Genomic DNA, 24,242 nt, shown 5'->3' with positions numbered 1-24,242 from the left:
ATGTTCGAAATACTGTTTTTTAAAGTTCCTTTCCATCTTTAGATGAGACCATAGGGAAGGTCAAGGTGAAAGATAATCTGCCTAATTTTTACACTATGGTCAGAGCTGATATATGTAGTTGGTCACAAGGTCAATATTTTTATGATTCCTTTTGGTCGACTTAGCAAATTTTCCTCAATCATCTTCAATATTCTCCCGGTCGTTTCTGAACTCCTTGTGAAGTTTGAAAACCCTGGATCAACTGGGAATAAGTTTTCCATAAACCTCCAATGACAATTTTTAAGTTTCAACACCAGACTTGCCCATTAGGTAATATGAATTGATGAGGCCACGCTGATCAGACATAGAAGGTCAAAAATATTGTTAAGGGTCTTGATGATTCATCAACATTGACCAGCTGGTGGACCATTGTTATTCAAATTTAGTAGGAATATTTGAAAAAAATCTCTTAACTTATGGACTAAACTTAATCCCTCTTGCACTTATTTTGGATATCCCCTTAAGAGATGCTAAAATCAATTTTGCGAGTTTCGGACATTGAACAATAATTAGATGAATATTTAAAAAATTAATATACTGCCCTACCACATTGCTAACTAATTTTTACTACCGTTTCTGTATTGGTATTATTTTTGAACCTGGATTCTTTAAATATGTATAACAAGAAAGTATTTTTTACAAATGAATAATTATAACTTTGCATTTTAATTTACAATTTCAACATTTTCTTCAATTATATTTCTATAACTAATAACCTTCACATTATATCAGGCATAATCTTATAGCCCCTAAAAATAACATTATGACAGTATTTGACTTTTTTGTTGCTCATCTTCTGATCGATTTAAGACATTCTATTAATGACTTAAGTAATGACAGATTCAATGAAGTTATTAAAGCAATTTCCTGACATTACTTATTAATTATTTGGCAAAGTAATATCGTTATACTATTAGTTACTAAAAAAGTTATATTACGAACTAACTTGTTACTAACCATCAATGGTTATCACTTACTATATCAAGGTTTCACCACTTCTCTTTGACGGATTTTTGGATAGATTTGGTTTTTCAATTTATGTTTCTTTCTTTTGTGTTTCGTACAATGTTTTCATCATTCATTCATGATCGTTATTGAAGAGTGGAATTGAAATATTTTCAATGCTCCCCTGATGATGGGAGTACAGGTATAGGAAATGTTAATTTTTTAAGAGAAAACTTCAATTTTGAATTTCAAAATAACTAATGTAATGCAAATTTAGGATATTTTATATGTATACTATATTTTATGTATTATAATACTAGAGAGAGTAACCAGGATTTCTTGGATTTATTAGGCGTTGATTAACTTTGCTTTAATAATATATACATACTAGCGATAGTACTTGGGATTGGACAGAGTAATTAGGCGTCGGCTAAAACACAAATATTGCTTTAATAATATAGAAGATAACTCCCCAAGAAACCCTCACTGTATCTCTCCGCTTTTCATTAGTACACTCATACGTAACTACTCAATCATTTAATGAATTCATATGTGTTCTCTCCTCGATAATAATTATAAGAGTTTAAAGGGGGAAAAAATGAATATAATGTGAGTAATTTAGTCTCTATAGCGTTCACTAAAATAAAAATGTTTAAAAAAATACTTTAACATATATTTAATTCAAGTCCTAAGATATACTCAAAATGTACAATCTCCATGAATTAGTATATCTGATTACATAAATTAACTACAACATTCGTTGATACATTGATATTTTTTTTCATCAAAAATGACATTACGACATCCAAATATCAATCCAGAAAAACCTTTATTTACTAATATAAATACCTTTCTTTGATGACTTTTTCACAAATAATCAGAAAATTAGGCATTTTGAAATTAAATTTTAATAATTTGTAACGTCAAGCTTCCACCGAGATTGTTCTCAATTTAAAATGACGTCATGCACTCATTTCAAAACTAAGGGTGCAAATTTTGTTTACTTAATTCCAACAAATCTTTTGGTTTAAGGATTGCTTTCTACTTTTCAAGCAATTTAAAGCCTCCATACGTCAATAGATTAGCTTCTTCAAGGCAGTCTCTTGATGGTGTCGTCCTAGTTAAGATCTCCTGACAGAGATGTGGAGATCGATAACAGATGAAATTAGACCCAGAGTTGTATTGGAATCCAACTTTTCGAGGTCTAGGTCAGATTGTAGACATTATTCATACTTTTTCCTTTAACCTTCACTATTTTCTAAGGATTCTCAGTGTTCATTTATCGATACTAGATTATAATGCCTTAAGCTTTAAGTTGTTAACTTTTAATAGTTAAAGCTAAGATAAATACCTTGACTTTTCTTGTCTTTTTCCCCCCACTTATATTTGTACTTAATATGTATTTCAGCAACTGGCTAAGGTTCCATCTTCTCACTTTATGAAGAAATACAGCTTTATAATTCTGAGACCAAGTTTCATTTACTTATTGCATGTCTTTGTCAATTATTCTCTTTCATCTCCAGAGAGGTATAATGATATAAGTATATACTTATTTCTTGGCATTCATATATTTTCAAATTTTCAACAAAAAAACAAAACAAAGAAGACAGAAACACAAACAAAAAGAAACACGCAAATCCAATAATAAACATATACATTATCCCCTATGTTATAATGAAATCATTATAGAAACGTACTCACGTCGTTATCTTTATTGTATCACACAACCTTTCATACAAAAAGAAACAGAAAAAAGACCTAAAATCATTTGGTAGTTAGCCAAATAGTCATATTTATATAATAACTTATTACATTTTGTATTTATGAAAAATAATAAATTATAAAATAACCATCACGTATCAAAGGAGAAGAAGGAATCGACAGCTGACAACAAAATACATAGATATTTTTGAGTTAGTAAGATAAGGCCATGTACTAGGTATTATAAATTTTTTAAAGCATTTGCGTATAGCATCCAGCATTGCAATGTTTAAAACTCCTCCTGTGTCTTTTCTTTCCTTGACCCTAGGGTGTACAAAATATGTTGTGCCTTTGTAAGGACAGTATTACTTTTTGACTGTCTATTCCGTTAAAAAAGGTTAAAAATTCATCATTTTGGAGCTTACACCCGAAAGAGCTATCTCAAAGCAAAAGAACGTCTCTTTATTATTTATTTAAAAGAGGACAATCCCACAACAAATGATTGGTAGTCTCCATTTAACAGTAAAAAGGGCATTTTCCACCTTTGTCTTCATAAAATTTACTTCCAACTTCCAGGTTAACGGATAATTTACGATAAGTAAATCCTTTTTCTGCCAAAGTCAGAAGTTTACAAACGTAAAGCTCCAATAACTTATTGTATGTTACTTTTTCTTCGTTTCAGATTTTCAATAAAAGGGTTTAATGTAGGAAATTGAGTACATTTTCACATCTAAGATACTGACATCGTAGCTAATCTCAATCTGAATGACACAATTGGTCTTTCAATATCAACTTTCTTGAAAAATAAAGAATAATAGTACTGTAGTGCCATTTTGTTTACAAGAGGTAGGTATAAAGCAGCGTCAGGTTCTAACCTCTATTGGATATAAACATTCATTCACCGACATCTCCCACCTTAAAGATATTTCGTAAGACTTGATAATTTATTTTGAGCGTTTGCAGAATCTCTCTAGCCTTGAAGAGTAAGTGGAGAGTTTTTTTTTAAAATATTTGAACACTCCATTACCGGGATTATTTTTATAATTTTGGCCTTGTTTCATAAGCAACTTCTTCATATGAATGCTGCATAAATGATTGTTATTTCAGGGAACATTCATAGAGTTGAAAAATCAATAAATGATAGGTCACCAAATTTCTTGGAGTTTGTGTTAGTCTTTTGGTTGATAAGTTTATCTTTTTACAAATTATCGTTAAATTATCAGCTTGAAAAGGAGTTACACATAAAAGATGTATAACTTTTGGTTCAATCTTTTTGTAAAAATTCTTTGAATGGACTTGAAACTTCTGTCTTTTCGGCATTAATTTCAAGGCCAGAGCTTAGAGAGTATTTTTTAAAGATTTTTGTCACATTTTTAATAACTTTTAAATTTCGAAGGGGAGTACCAGCAAAAATTAAAGTCAAGTCATCTTCATAACATAGGAATTTTAAAATAGAAGTTGAAGATTTAAAACCAATAATTTTTCATTTTGATGGATATTTTATATTAAAAGATCGATGCATAAAATAAAAAGTTTTGTAGAAGAAGGGTCTCCTTGGCGCACGTCTCTTTTGTTATAAAAACACTACTTTTAAAAAAAAACTATACCAAACCTATTAGCAAGAACGTAGGAAAAGATTTTATATATTGCACTTTGTATTCTTAAAGGACGCAGGTTATCTAAATATCTAGGATCTTTATTGAGTTTCGGATTAAAAAAAAACATTTTCGCAGATGCAAAACTAGGAATATATCCCCTTGACATAATCTTATCATAAAAACAAAGAGGAATTGGAGACAATTGGTTAGAATATTTTTTATAAAATAAAAAAGTAAATCCAGAAGTGCCAGGTGCCTTGATTTAATTTAGCTTTATTTGCAAAAACTGTTTTTATTTCTTGAATATATGACATTTAATAACATTGTGTCTTATTCAAACACATAGAGGGAGCTATGCATTTTAATAATATAGTCAAGTATTGGTAATTTCAAATCTAGCGCATTTACTCATTTTTTCACAATCAAAACCAAAAGAAAAGTGGGAGGGCTTTTTCTATTGGGAAATATGGACAGTGTTTTTTTATTTTCTGCTAGTATTATTAATTAATTATTGAGGAGGGAACATTTAGTAATAATTAGTGCATGCAATGATAAAAGACGAATTGTAACAATGAGGGTTTGTTTGGGAGTTATAAGTTGTGGTTGAGTTATATAATCAAACCAGGGGAGATGGTCAGTGATTGACTCCACTTATTGTGGGGGTTTCTCCCACAAAAAATTTCTGAAAATACAGTTGATTAAAGTACAATATATACATTAGTATTGTGAGACTCGGTCCAGCACCGAATTTTTTTTGGTTTGGTCTTTAATGATTTTTTCTAGACCTATGTGGACCTATTTTTCGGTCCAGTCCGCAGTCTCCGACCGTGGAACGATTTATTTTCGGTCTCACTTTGTAGACCGATTTTGATTCGGTCTCAATTTATGGACCGATTTTTTTCGGTTACATATATTATGAGAGACCAATTTTTTTTTCTAGAACAACTGTCATTCATTTTTTTCCAAAAAGTCTCAGCAGTACACGATAAGTTTCACAACAACATACTGTATACATATAAGAAACGGCGGGATCAAAATTAATCTGAGTTATCTCTTTTCAAACTTTGTATAACAGCATTGTACTTGAAAAAACATATAATATATACAACTCGAGCACTGGTTATAAGTGTAAGTCCTTGTTGGATTCGGATTAGAATTTAGGATCGGGATCGGAGTAATTCCAGCCTAAAACGTAATGACATAAATACTGCTCAGCTCCCTAACAATTGTTAGGATTACAACGTTCATTTTCGGTGTCTTTTATTTTTACACACTAGAAGTAAATATTTTATGTAATACGGTTTATCCCCCACTTTTCAATTGTTAATGAGGGTTAAAGGAAAAACTAACAATGATTTCAGAATTCTGACTTAGACTCAGAAAAGCTTAACTCATATACAGCATTAAACTCGTCCTTTTAAGAGTTTAAATAGTGTAGCAATATTAATGTGTTCCCTTTAGAAAAAAAGGAAAAGATCAATATCAATTTTTTGAGCATGCGCAAGTGCCCATAATCAAAATATGTCCCTCCAATTAATACATATTTTGTAAAGAGAAAGAGTTGCTTAAAATTGCTTGTAAATACTTATCATGTCCACTTTCATCCATTCAAATTGAAATATTGTTCAGTAGTGCGGGCAGTACAATTATATATAAAAAAAGTCTTAAGCCTCTTAGACCTGGAATCTGACTGGTTGTTATGCAATCTGAGTTCAATCCCTCTCTTCTTATATAAAAAGAGGACCATTAAAGATACTTTTATTAGTCAAGATACATCATCTAAGAAAAACAGTAGGGAGTCTTCATCTTGATGGCAAATCATCCCTTCAAATTTATCAGATTTTGAGACCTTCAATCAGTATCAGTTCTGTTAAATATAACGTTAAAAAGATTCGAGGGACTAGAAACGTTGATGATAAACCAAGAAGTGGACGCCCAAGGTTCACTCAGAACCCGAATAATGTCTGGAAAGTTAATTTAAAAATATGCAGAAGCCCCCACAGATCAATGGCAAAAATGGCTAAGAAGATCAACTTGTCAAGGACTTCGATGAATCGAATCATCCATAAGGAACTAGGGATGGGTTCTCTGAAGTTTCGTTACCGTCAGAATCTCACGGAAGTTCGCAGATGAAAATGGATTCAAGGAAGTAAAACATTATTAGAACTTTGCACGCGGAGAGGAAATATTGTTTTTTCGGATCAGAAGAATTAGGACCTGGATCAAAAATTCAACCGTCAAAACAACAAATTCTTGGCCTCATCATCAACAGATGTATCCTTTGACCAAAAAACAATTCCAAACCGGGTTAATAGTCGATTCCTTTTGGTTTGGGCAGGTATTTTAAGTAAAGGAGATAATCTTCCTTTGGTTTTTATTCCGGAGGGCCTCCGTATGAAGACGTCTGACTCAATTTCATATGTTTTGGAATCTGTAGTCCTTCCGTTGTATAGCCAATTCATCTAAAACGATTAAGGTGACTTTCCAATAAGATGGAGCTCCAATACATACTTGCGCCCATACAAGAGATCTTGGGGTTTCATACCAAACTGTCCAAAGAACTATAAAAAAGTGACTGGAAAGAGCCTTGTAAGGTTGGAGAGGCCACTTTTGATACCAGCAATGAAATAAACCCTTCTCCTCCGTTGCAAGACTCTTTTGAGTTCTTTTTTTTGACACTTTTGGGCACCTTAAATCCTTGATGCCAACCCCCTCGAGTACACCCTTTGGGTGGATGTCGAGAGAGCTCAGACACACATATATTTATTGTATTAATTTTGTCTAAATTCTATTGTTAATTAATAAATTATATTTTGATGAAGTTTAAAATTCAAAATGTTCAGATTTTAAGAGCTTATCAATATTAATCTATAGGGACTGTTAGATGTACGAGAATAAACAATAGAACACCCTCTATACCGTGAAATCCTGATAGGATTTCAAGTTTTGAACACAACGAAGAAGTCGAATTTCGTTATCAAAAATTCAAATAACTCCGTGGTATCCTTTACTACTGATATAATCTTTACTTTGAGCTTGGATTTTTCACATTTCAAAATGTTTTCAGTCAGTCATAATTGTCATTTAAAATCATACTGAGTTTTGCAGCGATACCGGCACCGTGCTTCTGCAGAAACAGTCCCTACAGTATGTCTTGTTATTGTTTTTTCATATAAAAAAATCCGTAACACCTGGTCTAAGTTCCACTTGTTTTAAGCGTATCACCGCACTAAATGGCCATATCCAGTTATATTTAGAATTGTTACAAAATCGAGAAACATGGTTTTAGTGGTCACCTGAACTAAGCGATAGCTTTCTCCATTTCCTTTGTCTCACCGCTTAATACAGGTTTGCCTGTACATCTACACAACATATATGTATCAAAATATTGTCTAGATGAGAAGTACATTTTTTATTTAATTCAAAAAATTTCCAAATCGAAATTAAGAAGGAAATTCCAATAAAACTCTTTTGCGCTAATTTTGCAAAAAAAAATATCAAAATAGTTAATAGCATTTATTGGAATTGTAAAAGAAACACAAACCTACCAATATTTTTTTTTCGTACTTGCAAAAAAAAAAAAAAAAAAAATGAGATAAACACACAAATAGATTTTGATCAAACTTGCTATGAAGATGATATGGGATTGGTCACAGTACGGGCCATTAAATTTTCAGAGGAAAATGTAACAAAAACGTAAAAAATGCTTAATTGCCTTAGCTCTGGAAAAAATTGTACTACTTTATTCAATTTTATTTTGGGCAGATGTTTTACAATTAACCAACATTTAACATTCGAGTTTATTAATTTGGAATTGTGTATCATTAGCGGTTGAGGGTCTTATCATAACACACAGTAAAAGGATAAAAAATAGGGTACACGGAAAGTTGAAATATGTAGTGCATAAGTTGTAACTTGCATGAGAAAATTGCACAAGCTGAAATCAAAAAAATTAATGTATGGAAATAAGTTACAAAAAACAAACAAATTTGAGCTCTCTAGCTGACGTACAATTTGCGAAAAGGACATTTGAACTTGATCGACGAATTTCCATTCACTCACTCCAAGCAGTTGGGCGTCTTCAGGACCACTGTCTACCCCATCAGCAAGTCATAAACGTTGGAGAGGAAGAAGGGCTCTGTCAACAACGTCAAAATAGACTCGGAGGAGGGAAAGAAAATAGCCCAGGCCGATACCCTTAAGTCCATGAGGGCCCATACAAGATATCTTAGGGTTTCATACCAAACTGTCCAAAGAGCTATCAAAAAAGTGGCTGGAAAGAGCTTTGTGAGGGTGAAGAGGCAACTTTTGACACCGGCAATGAAAAACCCTTCTCCTTCATTGCAAAACTCTTTTGAATGAGTTTTGAATTAGTTTTTTCAGTTCTTTTTTTGATACGAATGCCAAACAGAAAGATATTGACCGATAAAGCTGAAGGTTGGCGTGTGTTCTTCAAATAGATGCTACTAACTAAACATAATCTCTATATGTCCCAGTAGTACCATCTATTGGACTTTGCAAACTATATAAGACATGATAATTTTTTTGGTGGCCTTCAAAAACTTCAACCGCCCAAAAATGAGGCTAGCAACGCCACTGCTTATAAAGATTTAATAATATGCTTAGCTTTATATTATAATATACATAATATGTAAGTATGGTTTTCGAAAGCAGAAATGCTTTAGAAAAATATACAAAATGAATTTATGTATATTGTAGGTATGTGAAGTCTTGTGTTACGAGTTGTCACATTATCACACATATATGATCTGTTAGGTGGAAGTTAAGTTGATTTACATTTTACTGCCTTTGTTTACTAGGAAAGTATATATTACCATATATTAATGAAATTTAATATTTAATCTCAAGATATTCATTAGCATATTTTCCTTTTTACAAAAGGCAATATAATATGTTTTATGGATGAAAATTTTCTTTTTGTTTCTAGAATAAAAATACACATTTAAATTTTTCTTGAGCATAGTTTGAAAAATCATATCATACATGTGACATCCCCCCCATTCTCCGTACAATGAATAAGCCAAACTTTGCTATTTATTATACACGGTGATTTTTTTATTTTTTCTTTCGCTAAAAATAACTTTTCTTTCAGAGATTTTGGAGGCATAATTATTTCACGATTTGGCACATAGCTTCAGCTGTGTTAAGAGAAAGCCTCTTCACTTCTTTTTTCTTATTAGGCTCTATCAACCATCGTAGTTTTAATTAAGACATGGTAAGATATGCTATGATTGAGTTAAATAGGACTATATTACACGTGTTCAACTGAAAAAATATCAATATCGTTGTTAGAGTTCTTGCAGTTTTGCCTCCACAAGACTAGGACACGTTTTCAATCGAGACTTAAAAAAATGATGTTTTACCTCGAATAGAGTTAGAAACAGCTGTCCGAGCATCTTAAAAGCAAAGAATATCAAGTCTCACCGCCACTTGGGATATAACTGCCAGCAACTCTTCAAGGAACTGTATATCTTCTTCTGTGAGAGAAGAAAGGTATACAGACTGGAACAAGTCATCGTAGAAATATTTGTGAGTTAGAAAATCCAAATAAGAATGATATAATGAATTCCATATTGTTTAACAAGGTGTACCTAGTTGTTTTTTTAAAACTTGGGTCATCTTTTCATTCGAAGAAGGTGATCTGCATTTGTACCATAGGGCATTTTTGGTTTGTGAAATGAAACACGTTCCTGAAACGTACACTCTTCTCAGAAGTTGATTTCATTCCATTCTTTGTAATAAGTACAAAGGTGGGAAATGCACACTGAATGTGTATTGGTAGATGAGTATCCTGATATTTTTATCAAAAGTAAGAATATATTCTATGGTTTAAGATCTACCTTATTTGGATTAGCCTCAAAATGATGGAAGTTATGAGAATGAGTTATGGCTCATATATACGTGATCATATTCGTAAGAAAATTTAACTTTATATACTACTGGTTAACCCGTGCAATTCGTAGGACAACAAAAAAGTTCGCTATGATAAAAAATAACTTCCATGAGAAAAGCTGTCTGTAAAATTTGTTTTGAGAGATGTATAGGTAAATATTCTTTATGGATTACATCTAGTTAATGTAGGGGTGGTGTTTGTCTAGTTAAAATCTTTGTATATGACCTTTTTTTTGTTCATTGATGGTCTGAGGGAAAAAATTATTTGTTCAGTTTTTATAAAAATGAAGGAGAAATGGGATATGCTGCTATTGAGTATGTTTGAATTATTATTATATCACTACACACTTTAACTAATTAACTTAATCAAGTTAAGGTAAAGTTTAGATAATGCTGTTTAAAAAATTAACCAGTTAAGTTAAAAGTTAATTTACTTAATTAAGTTAAGTTACATTAACTTGCTCAACTCTGCTCTTAGTCCTTAATAGGTAAAAAATATCATTGGTGCATTCTGGTAATAATTTTGAATGTGCACATTATATGAGTATCATACATCTATATTTTATAATATATAATATAATCATTCAGGAAGCTGTGTTATTCTGGCGAAAAAATTTCTCACTTAGATAATATTCAAGGATGGCAGCAAACCGTGGACTGTTAATTAATGTTAATTTTCTCATTGATATAGCAAGGTCTAGTGATTATTTTTTGACATTCTGGTTCAGCCATTTTTTGTGATAAAAACACTATAATAAACATTTTGTCACCTCATCATTTTGAGTGAGCAAGAAGACAAAAGTCAGTGCATCTCATATCTTCTAGATGATTAAATCGAGGTGGTAAGGATTATGGAAATTGTGAAATGCTTCAGGAGCCTGGTTTTCAAGGTAGCCAAGATGAAGAATGAAGGAGAATACTTCTTGGGATAGTAGTAAGTGGAGGTCACATTTTAAAGAGGGATCCGAAGTTACTGTCCAGCTTGGAGAAAAAGATCAACAAGGACCACGTAAAATCAATGAATTGCTTCTCAAACGACTTCCTCGGGGCTGTAAGTAGAGTTATAACATTTATTATTAGAAGTTTTGATAATAAAAAAAACAAAACAAAAAATTGAATTTGTTTACCATTTTCGACAATCATTCGCTATATACAGGTCCTAAAGTATTTGCAGGCCTTGACCACGTCTGTGGGGGACATTGTATCCATGTACTTGATGATGGAGGCCTTCAAGGATTCGATGCTGTTGTGTGAATGGTCCATGGTAGATATATCGGGAAGTTGGAAAACCAGGTCTGAATGACACCTTCTCTTCTTTAAAAAAGTTATGGGATTGCAGGCCTTAGGAGAGGATGCAGAGTCTTGTTGAAACAGAAAATCGACACCATTGGCCTCAGTTTTCATCTCATGTTTCACTTATATTCAAGAAATATGAGAGTGGGTTTTTTATCACTCAGGGACTTGTGGGATTTCCTCTTATATGCCTCTCCTCTTTTCAGCAGTTGTAGACGTCGCAGACTGTGCTCTTTGGATATCTGAGCATCTTCTTGATGTATTCTGGGCTGTGTCCTATGCAAACAAATTCTGTGATGGTGTTTCTCTGGGTCTCCTAATCGTAAATGCTCGTTTTGAATTAAAAGTTCATCTAAAGCTAAGACTCAAGCTTCTAATTTAAAATTAAAATAAACGAGTTAAATGGTTTCCTTATTTTTCAGGATGTTTTTAAAGATGTTCCAGATTTACCTGAAGGACTTTGTACTTGCCTTAAATTTAATTTGCATTTTACCTTAACGATGATCCGTATTACAGTTTCATTTTTACTATTTACTCATCCCAAAACAATGTATAAAACCAATATTATAAATATTACAACATGATCATATATCATATCCATCTTAATATTGAATATCAACTCCTTACAAAGCTTAAATCGTAAATATACCGTTATTAGATTAATTCATTTTTAAATTTATCGGATATTGTAATACTCTGTGACACTAGATGTAATTTTGAGAAACAATTTTTAATTCCACAAGATTACATCTCGTTTTTGTCTTTTGATCGAACAAGCTTGAATCCAAAACCTGGAGTTACCTCACTTAGAAAATCGAGCCTAAATTCAAAAATTCACTTTTGTTGTGCTGAAGGAAATCTCATTAAGGCACAATGCAATTATTCAGACGATAGTTTTAAAGTCATTGGATTATATGGACCAGATGTAGATGATCCATAATTTTTAAGAAATAAACTAATTATTTCACTCAGACCAACAATAATAAGGGAAGATTTCAATGTAAAGTTGAAAATGAAAAGAGAAACCACTAGTAAGGGATTGAATCCTCACCCCTGTTCAAGAAAAATATTATCCTCAATTATTAGATATTTTGACTTTATGGATGTAGGATGTGAGATGAACAACGTAGGACATACTTTTTCTCAATTGACAAAAATTCTAATGCGGTTTCTTCTAGAATAGATTTATTCCTGACGAAGGGATTCTTAAGAGAGGCGATAAAATCATATAATGTGATCAATGCCAAGCTGCCTGATCACAAGGCTATACAACCAACATTAAACCCTCTATCGAAGGAAACAAGAAATTTAAAATACAGTCGATACTTAATTCAAGTATCATGGAGGATCCTGAAGTCAACGAAAACATTATAAACATAATTCATGACGTATATTCAAAGATACTACACGGCGAGGATGTATTTCTGCTCGTACAATCAATGCTGCAAAAAATCAATAAATATCTGCAGAAGGATGGGATCTATTTTGACTATAAGAAAGCGTGAATGTCTCAACAAAATTGAATTAATTTGTAGAAGTGACATCAGCGATGAAGAGAAGAATGTTAAGTTACATAGATAGTAAGATACATAGAAATTGGGATATTATGGACAGAATGAAAATGAACAATATAGACGATCTATCACATTCAAGATTGCAGTGTGTGCGACAAGAAAAAATCAGAAGTAAGGTTAAAATATTTATCTAATGGATAAGAGTGGCATAACATTGAATGAACCAGAGTATTTATGTAGTGTGATCGAAAAAAGTTACTCCGAGCCATAACCTTGTTATGAATGTACAAAAAAAGTGAAATGTAGAAGATGCATGACGTGCTGCCTCTTTTTGTAAAGAATTCAGATGTGAACCTGATGATGATTTTAGAACAGGAGAAGAAGATAAAAACCAAGTGGAGAAATATTTAACATGCGAAGAAATTAAGAATGACAAGCTAAATAAATCCATGGGCCGTCTAGCTGTACATTTGAATTTTATAAAAAGTACATTGACCGTTTAACTACAGTTTTGCTCTTTTTTTTATGAAAAGGTGATTTCTCTAGGATATTTTTCAGAATTGGGATCGGATGTGTGAATAGTTCTAATTCCGAAGATAAGCAAGAACCTTAGACAGCTGAAAAATTACCGTCCATTAACCGTGTAAGATTGCATATACAAGATATTTTCATATGTACTGGTGAATAGAATAAAGAGTTTAATAAATCGTTTCTACATCCCTCTTAATATGGCTTTTGGAGAACAAACATATGGGTAATGTACCCTTTACGGTGCATAATTTCTTAGAATCTCACTATAATGTTTCATTAAGGATAATAGAAAGGTAGGTATGGAAATCAGGAAGCTTAATTCATGAATAAGAGAGGAGTAAGACAAGGTGACCCTGTGCCTGCAATTTTGTTCATCATTGGTATTGACAAAATTATACAAGACATTTAGAAGGACAAAAAAATCATAGGCTTATCATCTATTCCAACGCATCCAAAATGTCTCTGTTATGCTGACAGTGGTTTTGAGTGGAAACCCCTTGGATATTATACGATTAATAGAAAGGGTCATGTTAGTTCTCAGAGATTTTTCCTACATATCGGAATTAAATATTAATGATGAAAAGACAGAAATACTGAGTTCTTATGAAGGGGTTTTAGGAAAAGGTTGGCCAAGTTTCCGGACTTCAACGGAAATTAAACTACTTGGATCTTGGGTGGGAAATTCAGGATGCCAGAAAAATAAAGAAGAAATTGTCCGACGAATTGGGCGGGCTAGCTCCTTTTTCATTGGCATGAACCTGAATATATGCAAGGGAGTGAGAGATGTGACCAAAATGCTGAAGTTATATCTTGATTGGGAGTTACCCATTAAAGAACGTCTGAGCCTCACAGGAGTGGAAACAATCTCTGCAAAAATCGCAGCAGATGTCCTACGTCCATTAATAAATAAGATGGTGTATGCAAAATTTGGAAAATTTAGAGGTATCCAAAGACCTTTAGTACCTTTCCGGATGAGAGTTTCTTTGATCTCTACTTCTTGAAGTAAAAGAAAAGGAAATATCCCCTTTTCTTGGATACCTTGAGAGGAGATAAATAAAAAGTGATACGGCCGGTAGCATTAAAGCTATAAAAACAAATATTTGTGAGCGGGTGAAAAACGGTTTAATTATGGCCATTGGTTTTTAATTGTTCTACATTGGTTTAATTTCAAATATGTATCGATATATGCTCTTAAATTTGTTTTATAAACTAAAATCTATGTTACTGTATAAAATGCGTTGTAGATAAAGCTATATCGTTAGGCCATGAAAAAAAAGAACATCATCATTGTAGATGTAGATGTATTTCCATACACTAATCAAGATCCATAGAAATAATACGTTCCATTTAAATAACTATTTAAAATTAGGATTAAGCAATACTTTAAGCTTTTTAAGATCCATCAATGACTTTTTTCAATCAACTTTGAATTAAAAAAAAAAGAATAATCCACATAACACACACTTAATTTATTTTTTGCAAACCGTATTTTAATTAAAAATATATGTTTCTATTTTTTATGTGAATGTAATTTAAAAGTTAAAAAAAAAAACAACCATATTAAGTACATTAGAAAAGTTATATATTTTTGAGCTGTGTTATTTACTGTCTATACAATATGCTAAATTATACTTTTATTGATTAAAATGCAATTCATCCTTTATTTTTTGCTCAATTACGCGGAGTTAATTTGACTTATATGTTATATCTTCTGTAAGTCGAAATAATTATTAACCCAATATCTATTAAATACTAAAAACTAATCTATATCAATAAATATACTATACAAGAATATGTGGTATTGATATCATTATATATCCTAATAATTTTTGAGAACTTATTTTTTATCTGTATGGATATAAAAGAGCTCCTGCCCTGGGATTGTTGGCACTTGGTTCTTATTCAGATTAGGTAAAGCCAGATTAGGATTCGGGGCTTTCAAATTTTGAAGTTACATGAGAATTTGAGAATTTATGTCAATTTAATAGATAAAAACATATGAAAATCGTTCTTGATGGGGAAAAAATGCGTTAATTTCATGCAAAATGTGTGAGACTTGAAGGATCTGAGTCTGGGAACTACTTTTGCAAATAATCATTCATAATTCATGAGGTTTTTTTCACATAATTATCACCTCCTTAACGAGTCAGTCTTAGAGAGCCACATTTAATACATTGAGAGAAAGGTATTTAAAGGGCTATCAAGTTTTGCTTATCTTTGCTTGAGGTTTGTGCATTCAAAATATTTTCATTTATATTTGAATATTATTGTGCATCTTTAAAATGCTATATAATGTTATTGATCAATCGTCATTAACTTTGTCTATATTGTTCTTTTACGCCAGAATAGTGCTCTAAATTGTAAAAATATCCTCAAAAAGGGATTTTTTTAAAAGTAGATCTTTAGACGAGTTGTCTTCAAAAGATAAGGTGACTTTTCCAATTTCGCTGACAAGGTATATTTGGTAAGTTAGATTTTTGATTTTTTTATGCTAGTACATTAAAAAAACCCCATATATTTAGTCTTTAAAGTTATATAATATGTTTAGTTTGTTTGTGAGAGGCATCAGGGTTAGAAGTACTTTGCGTGTTTGGCTATCTTTTGTTATACTTTCTTTCATAGTTCTCTTTAGTTTAGTTTTTTTTTCATAAGCCTATACCCATGATTTGTCACCTGTTATTACCCTTTTGAGTAAATTAGGAGAATCATTGACGTTTATCAAGAGCTCAGTAGCTATGTGGATGCTCAAGAGACGATTCTTTTTGTCAAAACTAAGTAGTTTTAGAACAAACTTCTCCGACACTCGTGCCATGCCCAAAACATTCGAAAAAATTTTCTATTACCCATAGTGAAACATTATATTGAGATTCTAAGAAGGTCTGCACCGTAACAGGGTACATTATCCATATGTTTCTTCTCCAAAAGCCATATTAAGAGGGATGTAGAAACGATTTATTAAACTCTTTATTCTATTCGCCAATACATATGAAAATATCTTGTATATGCAATCTTGCACGGTTAATGGATGGTAATTATGATAGTCATTCGACTATTTTCAAAAACAATTTTCTTCACTCCCTCAACCTGCTTGGCACCCAAAGGGAGGCTCTTCTTTGGCATCTTCCAGCCATCTTGGAAGAGTTTGTACCACTTACAATATTTTTTTTAATACTGAAAACAGTTTCATTGTAGGTACTGTCAAGGGTGTTGGAGTACTTAATTTCATTTTTTACTCAAAATTTCATGCAAATTCTTTAACCCATGTTTTTTAATAGAAAAAAATCGCTGAACACACAAAATACTTCCAACCATTATGCCCCTCACAAACAAATAAAACATATGTTATAGCTTTAAACGTTAAATACATGTGGTTTTTTTAAATGTAATTACATAAATTTGAAATGTCATCTTACTGTTTGAGCACCTTGTATTTCGGGTACCCAAACTTCCGGATCCAGAAAGGAAACCAAAAATAGACGAATACTTGTGTTGAGTTTTATGAGCATTTTAAGCAATGTTTAGACCATATTGAGGTTAACTTTTTAAAATTTATATATAAAATCTGATAGTTTTTCATTCTACTATCTTCATAAATAAATCTAATAAATTCATTAATTTCCCGTGTTCAGTCAGAGTTACTGAGTCCTTTGTGGTTTGGACTAAATTAAATTGACCTTTGCCTTTCATTTTCTTTAAGTCTTGACCAGTTTTCTCCTTTAGTTTCATCTTCAGTAACTCTGACCATAAGGAGCTCTTCTCAAAAATTCTTCCAATCCAGGAAAATAAAAGTGTCTTCCAAAAATCCATAAAACTTAATTGTTATTGGGCTGTGCTCTGAAAGTATTTTAGACAATGTAATCTTCCAGTAGATTACTGAAGGAGGCAGAAAAAAGTAGTCATGCCTTGAGCTCTTAAATAAGTTATCTCCACATCAAATTTTTCAAAGTTCACCTTTTATTTAAATCTCGTGGCTGCATCTTTTATATCTCGAGTACTCGTAATGTTTTTCACAATTTGTTGTGCTAAGATTATTTTAATTTATGTAAATCCTTGATTCTTTTCCTTGGTTCATTATTATATTAAAATCTCCCATTACAATCAGATCCCCGGGAAGGGCTCTTTTTGTATCTCTTATTGTTATTTTAGCAATAGAGACTTTGGAGAGTCCATTTTCAAAAAATGAAATTGTTGAATGAATATAAGAAGAAAAATATTAATAGTAAATTGATTAATCATCGTCTTTTATTTCGCATTCAACATTAAATCCCATTAAAAATACCAATATACAAATTTGTTGTAGGATTAAGCTTTTTAGACACTAAAAAGAAGCATTTTTTTGTTTGTTAATCAGTTTTTCATTGGTCTTCAGCTTTCTCACTGAAAGCCAATTATAGACATAATAAAATAATAGTAAAATACGGGGGGCTTTTAATACTTCTTCTTGTATAGCAAATTTCGTTAGAACTGACCTCGTTAGAAAGGAAATTGACTTTATAATATAAACCTATATTTTAACTATGGAAATCTGATTCTCTATTATGGAAAGTATGGATTATGATTATGGATATGAAAAATGGATTATACTTAATTGACATAAGTATTTAAATATATTTTTGAATTATTTACGATCAACAATAATGTAATTTACTCAATATCCACCTTTGGCTACATACCAGGTCGTCCATTAAAATCTGAATACTTACTAATTCAATAATTAATGAAGGTTGAGTGATTAAAATTAATTCATATTTCGATTTATGTAAGTATATACAATTAGTTAGCGTGATGTCATCTCATAGGAATATTAATGGGAATGAAACCTGAATACCTATTATGTAGGAATGTACCATTGTATATAATATATTTGTATTAGTATCCATAGAAGCTTCGTACGTTTATTACCCAACATGGCGAAGTAGAGAAATAAAGTGACTTATCAAAAATTAAAGTGAATGTATCTCGTCAAATTACAGTACTAAAGGACTTTTTGGAAGGAGTGAAGTCCATGATATTGGAGGAAAAAACCGAGAATATGATGAATAAAGTTCAATTCATAATGTTCAAAGTCGAGGATGCCTTTCAAGAAAAGGGGAAGATATTTAACTCTGAATTAGAATGGGAAGAAGAGGAAGCCAAGACTGAGAAGATTATTTGTGAAGAAGTCACTGAAACAGTCGAAAAATTAAAGCTATCGATACTAAAAATTTCAAAAACTTCCATAAAACCAAAGTAAAGAAATCCCCCTCCCGTCAAAAAATGAAAACTTTAAAAATAAATAATGATTTGAAGCCAAAGAGACTCACGAAAGACTCGACACTGGCGGAATTCAGATCATGGCGGCCAAGTTTCGAGCTCTACTATTGCACAAATAAGATGGAACAAACGAGCAAAGCGGAGCAACATGAATTTATACAAAGTTGTCTAAATTTAAAATTACAGAGTATATTATCATTCACAACAACTCACGATACTTCAATAATGGACATCAGAGGATATTTAGATGAAATATACAACAATGTTCTTCTAACAATTTCCCTCCTAACGAGACGGTATGTCTTCTTCCAATGTTATCAAATGCAGGGAGAAGAAGTCTCAAACTGGCATCTCCTTCATAGACTACAGGGACGAGAAGCTTAGCTCAATAGTATCGATAAAGACTATTTATACACCCTATGCTTGATTATGGGTACAAATAATATACGTCTAAGCAAAGAGTTTCTCCGTTAAAGTGAGACAAATCCTGAAAAGCTTATCCAGATAGCTATGGCCTGGGAGTTGTAGTATGAAAGATGAAAAAAAGCAGATGTTGCAACTCTCAGTCTACTTACAAAGATTGACAACGGCAACCACAAAATTAGACCACAAACAAGAAGCATCATCATCCACCGGAACTTAAACGTAAATGGTATAGATGTGGCTAATCAAATACATCACATCGACCTTTTAAATGTCCTGCAAAAAATGAGAAGCGAAATAAATGCAAAAAGAATTTAGAGAAAATATGCTTACATAATGCTAAATAGCCATAGGAGAGCAAGGCCAAACAAATCAAAACGTCGACAATCCGAGTGAAAACTTTATCAATCGATCAATAACTCCATATCTTGGGGTTGAAGTGTATCCAAGGTTAGGCCAACCTTCTACCATGAAAGCTCTGCCTGATATAGCAGTCTTTTATTTCTTACAACTTGGTATTGGAGTACAACATCGAAATACACTCCACTAAAAGACTCTAAATCAAAGCAGGAAACAATTCAAGCTTGAGATGCATGGGCGCCATCTGTCTTCGTATCAAAAGTTTCCGAAACAGACATCATAGTATACGCTACTCCAAATCTGCAAGATGAATTAATTATTTCATAGCATGTTCTACAAAAACTGAGGACTATACCTTAATCTTTTCCTCAAATCATTCAAGTCTCTCCAAATGGATCTATCATCTGTAAGGCAGTATTGAGGACGGGGGATACATCTTTCCAAAATATAATAAGAGAAGTAGAATATAATTGGTGAATTTGATTTGGTTTTTCAATCTTCAGAAAATCTTAAGACAATGAAGGGGTCCTCTTATGCAAATATACTTGAAGGACAAAATGGATATTTGCCGTATACACGTTACTTTAGCACAAAACATTTCATTTGGGCTCCAAGATGCGTCTGAAAAAGAACTCAAATTCATGATTTCATCAGGCATAATTGAACCAATTTACCAACTTATTGATTGGGTTAGTCCTTGTGCGATGTAAGGAGTCTAATATCACACTAATAAAACCCAAAATTCAAATAGGTGAATCCGTGAAGTATACGAAAAAACTCGCAGCCATTGACCAATTTCCTTCACCGAACAATTTGACTGATCTCAGATCCTTTCTTGGCCTTTCTAATCAATTATGTCAATTTCTCTCAGATTTAGCAAACGCTACGTAACCGCTTCGCGGTCTACTAAAGAAAAATATTAAGTTTCAGTGGCTACACGAACAGGAAAATGCATTTGAGAAAATAAAATAGATTTTCACCGATCGAAAAGGCACAGTTCTACCTCACTTTTATCCAAACCTTCCCATTACACTTTTACTGATGCTTCACGTCTTCGGAGAAATTGGTTTTACTCGTGTACAAATCCACAGATCTCCACTAGATTACTTAAGTGTGGCTCACGATTTTTGAACGACGCTGAACCGAGATATGCAGTTTGCAAATTAGAAGCCCTGCCCATTCAATGGACCATCCTCAAATGTCGAAATTACTTATTGGGAAATCTGTTTAAAATAGTTACACTGTTTCGGGGCTCTAATATAGACTTAATGGAAAATTCAAAGGGTTCATATGTATTTTGCAGAAATTGGCAGGATACTGTTTTGACATTGAATGGATCCCAGGGAAATAGCAGCAAATAGCTGATGCCTTATAACGTTCTCCAGTATTTAATCCTGAAAATGAAGAATGTGGGGATATTTCTGTTTTGTGCATAAACTACTTCACAACCAGGAGCTTTAATATTGAAAATTTAATGAATGCCTGCAAAGATGATTCATCATATCAAGTAGTGAAGTCAGCTACTTTGAAAAATATGAACTCTAAACAATTCTCATCCAGGAAGATTTTTTTCCAAAAAATGGGATCTTATCGACTAGATGAAATTAATCAGTTGGTATCAAGCTGTAATTCATCCCAAAAGCTAGGTCCTTCATTATCTCTAGAATCCCTCCAACAATCTTCAGTGTCAAAGCCCATCGAATCCGTGGCTTCTTACCTAATGGAGGTCAACGGGAAAACATATCTTGTCGTCATCGACTGCTATTCAGGGTGACCCCTCATAAGTCAGTTACGAAACACTTCAACTAAGTCAATCACTGATATCATATTGACGTGGTTTGAAGATTGGCAGCTTCCAATGCATATTCGAACGTAGGGTTGACCACAATTCCAGACTGAATTCGGGGAATTCTGCAAAGATTAAGGTATTAAACATGAGATTGCATACCCATTCTCATCCTAATCCAAGGGGCATGCAGAGGTTGCCGTCAAATCCATGAAGATGATCCTTAAAAAATTTAACAACTCTGCTTCATTTCGTTCATCACTCCTGGAATGTAGAAATACACTCAGATCTGCAATGTCCATTGTCTACACTTGCCAGTCGCCTTCCGATTTGAGGAGGCGGAGGATAGGAAGAGAGAGAAATACCTTTCAGCCAAAGCATATTAAGATTGCACCTCTACAAATCTAAACCCTCTCATTCCTGGAGATCACGTTATGATTCAAAATACTACGTCAAAGATGTGGGACACACGTGAAGTTATTACTAACACATGGGAAGGTGGAAGTTCGTACTAGTTGATGTAGAAGGAAAGAAAATTTTACATAATAGACACTTCCTTCAAACCTATCAACCTAAATATCCTTAAAAACCTTTAATATTAGTACTAAATAATCATCCGTTGGTATTGTATATTAATATTTTATGTATTATAAAGTGAATTTATATTATGTATTGGTTAATAATTTTAGTATATCATAGTGATGTGAGAATGGATCCTTTATATATATAATTTAAGAATGTACTTACCTTTGTATAGAATATATTTGTATAAGTATCAATATAAACGTCATAATTTGATGACTTAAAACAAGAGATCGCGGAGTATCACTCTAGACTATCCAGAGAACAATAAAAAAGTGGGTGGAAAGAGCTTTGTTAGGGTGGAGATGCCACTTTTGACAACAACAATGAAAGAAACCCATTTCCTCCGCTGCAATACTCTTTTGAATTAGTCGTTTGAACTATTTTTGACACTTTTGGCCCCCCTACAGCCTTGATACCAACGCCCCTATTCTACACCTTTTGGATGTATGTTGAGGGGAAGGCCTGCAGTGTCTGTCATCTACATTCAGAGGCCCCAAAATCCCCTGTCAATCATCACTGGAACGCCATGACAGAGGACTCCATCTGCAGGGGGTGCCAGGCCTTCCACTGCCAACTGGAAGCCATAATTACCGCTAAGAGCGGCTACATTAATGATTATGGGAGCTCTAATTATAGTATTAATTTTATTGAAACTCTATTGTTAATTAATAAATTATATCTTGTTGAAGTTTAAAATTCAAAGTGTTCAGATTTTATTGGACCACTCCGTATAGTCCTACGCTCTACAGTTTAGTTTATTGCGTACTTTTCCTACGGAAAATTCACCATATTTACATGGGGGAGACTAGGGTCCAACACAGATTACTTTTGGCTCAATAATTCAAAGTTAATTTGACTTTTTATTTAAGGGTTATGACATTTACTAGTCTTTACATAAATTGCATTTGAGTGGGACTCCTATAGCCTTTCAACTTCTCTCTTATGTAGAGTTGTATAAAAAACTGCAGTGTGTATGTTATTATTTTATGTTAATACGAAAGTGGTACCTTCTAAGAGTTTTGATAAAAACTGGATAGCATCGTAGAGAAAAAAACAACGACATATTTTTATATTATCATAAATAATTTATGATTTAAAAGAGTTAGGAAGGCAAAATAAGAAAAAAGATATTACATTATATATTTTTTGAAGAAAAAAAATAGAAAAATACTATTATAACAAAAATAACTTTCTCCAATTAGAGGGCTAACTGAAGATGATTCCATTCAGATCCGATTCTAATTTTTTTGCATACCTATAGGGGATGTGAGTAGGTTTAGACGAAAACAAAAAACTGGCAAAATCAAACCTTCAGTTTGGCTGGGGTGTAATTTTTAATAATTTGCAATAATACTTTCATCATATTTTTTTAAATAAATGGAAATTGTAGCATTTGCTCTGGTTTTGAAGCAAACATTTTTTGAAATTGGTTAATTATATGTAGAGATATGTTCCTTTGAATAGGGCCAAACTTTGAGGGACACCCAAATCGGTTTACGTGCTCCCTCGGTTCCAAAATACCGCACATACAGAGTGGGAAACCATAACTTGCAGTAGCAAGACTAAGTTACGAAAAACGTGAGTTTTATGGAATCAAGAAATGACATCTCAAAACAGGGGTATCCGCTGGACGAAGTCTGGAGGGCCTAAAATCTCTCCCCCTCCCCCAAATTAAGGAACTTTTGGTTATTACTAGAAAATTTAATATCTGACATTTAATTAAAAGTTTTTTCCAATAAATTTCATTTTTTGTTAATAGATTGTCACCAAATTTTAGTCTTTTTCTGAACAGCTCTAGAGACTAAGCCTTGTCTAAATTTAGTGCCAGTTCCGAGTCCTTCCTTTTTTTTATTCTTATTAATAAATGGAATATTTCCTGATGAATTGATAATAGTTTATTATGATTCCCCTCAGTCTGGCGTCGATAAATCCGTTTTTATTTACGAATAAATTATGTTTGGAAACTAAAGGGTAGTTGACTGGATACTTTTAACACTTCATAGTAAGTTCAATTTAATAATAACACCGAGGGCTTAAAACAGCTTTGAACCTTAAAAATAGCCAAAAATAACAAAAAATGTATGTCCTTCTTCTGAAGGCCATGAGGCTATGAGAGAAAAAATAAGGCCATATTTGAAATCAGGAGTCAAACTCTATTAAATTGAGTATAAAATGTTTTTTTTTACCATTTTTGCTGTTGGACAGTGTTATTATGTAGTTGTAGTCACTTATACTTTTTCTATTACTCCATTAAATACATTTTACTTCAACTTTGATTCCTACCGATGATACCGAGATGAC

General features: G+C 32.5%; 1 long non-coding RNA gene across 2 annotated transcripts; it reads right to left on the bottom strand.

Annotated features, from left to right (window-relative positions):
* Positions 1–17,962: 17,962 nt before the first annotated feature.
* LOC121123245 (uncharacterized) lies at positions 17,963–21,953 on the bottom strand. Of its 2 annotated transcripts, none has more exons than XR_011781462.1 (3): positions 21,288–21,953; positions 19,926–20,006; positions 17,963–19,870 (listed from the first exon to the last, which is right to left on the bottom strand). It is a non-coding gene; the product is annotated as an uncharacterized lncRNA (long non-coding RNA). The 2 variants fall into 2 exon arrangements; XR_005865951.2 differs by lacking the exon at positions 21,288–21,953 and having other exon boundaries at positions 17,963–19,486; positions 19,544–19,870; positions 19,926–20,159.
* Between the last annotated feature and the right edge of the window lie 2,289 nt (positions 21,954–24,242).

Source organism: Lepeophtheirus salmonis, chromosome 8 (genome assembly GCF_016086655.4).
Source record: "Lepeophtheirus salmonis chromosome 8, UVic_Lsal_1.4, whole genome shotgun sequence".
In the NCBI taxonomy this organism is placed as follows: Eukaryota; Metazoa; Arthropoda; class Copepoda; order Siphonostomatoida; family Caligidae; genus Lepeophtheirus; species Lepeophtheirus salmonis.
The sequence above is the reverse complement of the archived record's forward strand: the minus strand, read 5'-3'. Positions and strand labels throughout refer to the sequence as shown.